The following is a 703-nucleotide window of genomic DNA, read 5'->3' on the forward strand; positions in this document are numbered from 1 at the left end:
GTCCTATTCAATAAAGAAACGCAATTATTTATCTGCTGTTAATTCATTCACTAATTCTTCGTTCGTGTGTTGTATCGTCTTTCCTAACCTAACCTCTTTAATTTCTTCTTTCTTTTCTTTTCAGCCGCGTAATCTTTCTCTCTTTCTCAAACGCGCACTCCAACCGCACCACACCACGCACTCTCTCTCTCACTCTCTCTCTCTCTCTCTTTCTCTCTCTCTCTCTCTCTCACGACCGCTTCACAATATAGTCCCATTTATGCCTTCTCTCCCGCAACCCCCACCGCGCCACCTGATATTCATACACGCACGAATACTAATGAGCTCGCGACCCTATATAAAGGCGTATGCAGTAAGCAACCGGTATTTTTTCTCAGGCAAGTGGGAATACAGGAGCTCGCTCTCTGTAAAGCTGTAAATAATTTGTATATTTTTTTTGACTACGAGAAAGAAGACAGTTGCCGAGCTTAAAAAAAAAAAAAAAAACAACTCAACAAACATCCACGAGCCTATTTAAAAGAAAACAAAACTCAAGCACAGGACCCTACACGAAAAGCACCGAGTGATACAAACGGAAAAAGATATATTTAACTCTGACATTGCAGATATTTCTTTAAGTAAAATAATAACAGATATCCAACGTCCTTACTGGAAAAACAAAACTGGTTTCCTATTAATTCCATATATAACCCAACACAGTACA

At 39.3% G+C, this 703-nt stretch overlaps 1 protein-coding gene across 1 annotated transcript in view; it reads left to right on the forward strand.

Moving 5' to 3' along the window:
- Positions 1–233: 233 nt before the first annotated feature.
- Positions 234–703, forward strand: part of LOC145254780 (uncharacterized) — a 100673-nt gene continuing 100203 nt past the window's right edge. Inside the window, exon 1 of the mRNA XM_080113555.1 lies at positions 234–703. This exon is cut by the window's right edge and continues 2 nt beyond it. The gene's annotated coding sequence lies outside the window, so the exon portion shown is untranslated.

Source organism: Euprymna scolopes, chromosome 30, assembly GCF_053919585.1.
Source record: "Euprymna scolopes isolate OS-2025 chromosome 30, ASM5391958v1, whole genome shotgun sequence".
In the NCBI taxonomy this organism is placed as follows: domain Eukaryota; kingdom Metazoa; phylum Mollusca; class Cephalopoda; order Sepiida; family Sepiolidae; genus Euprymna; species Euprymna scolopes.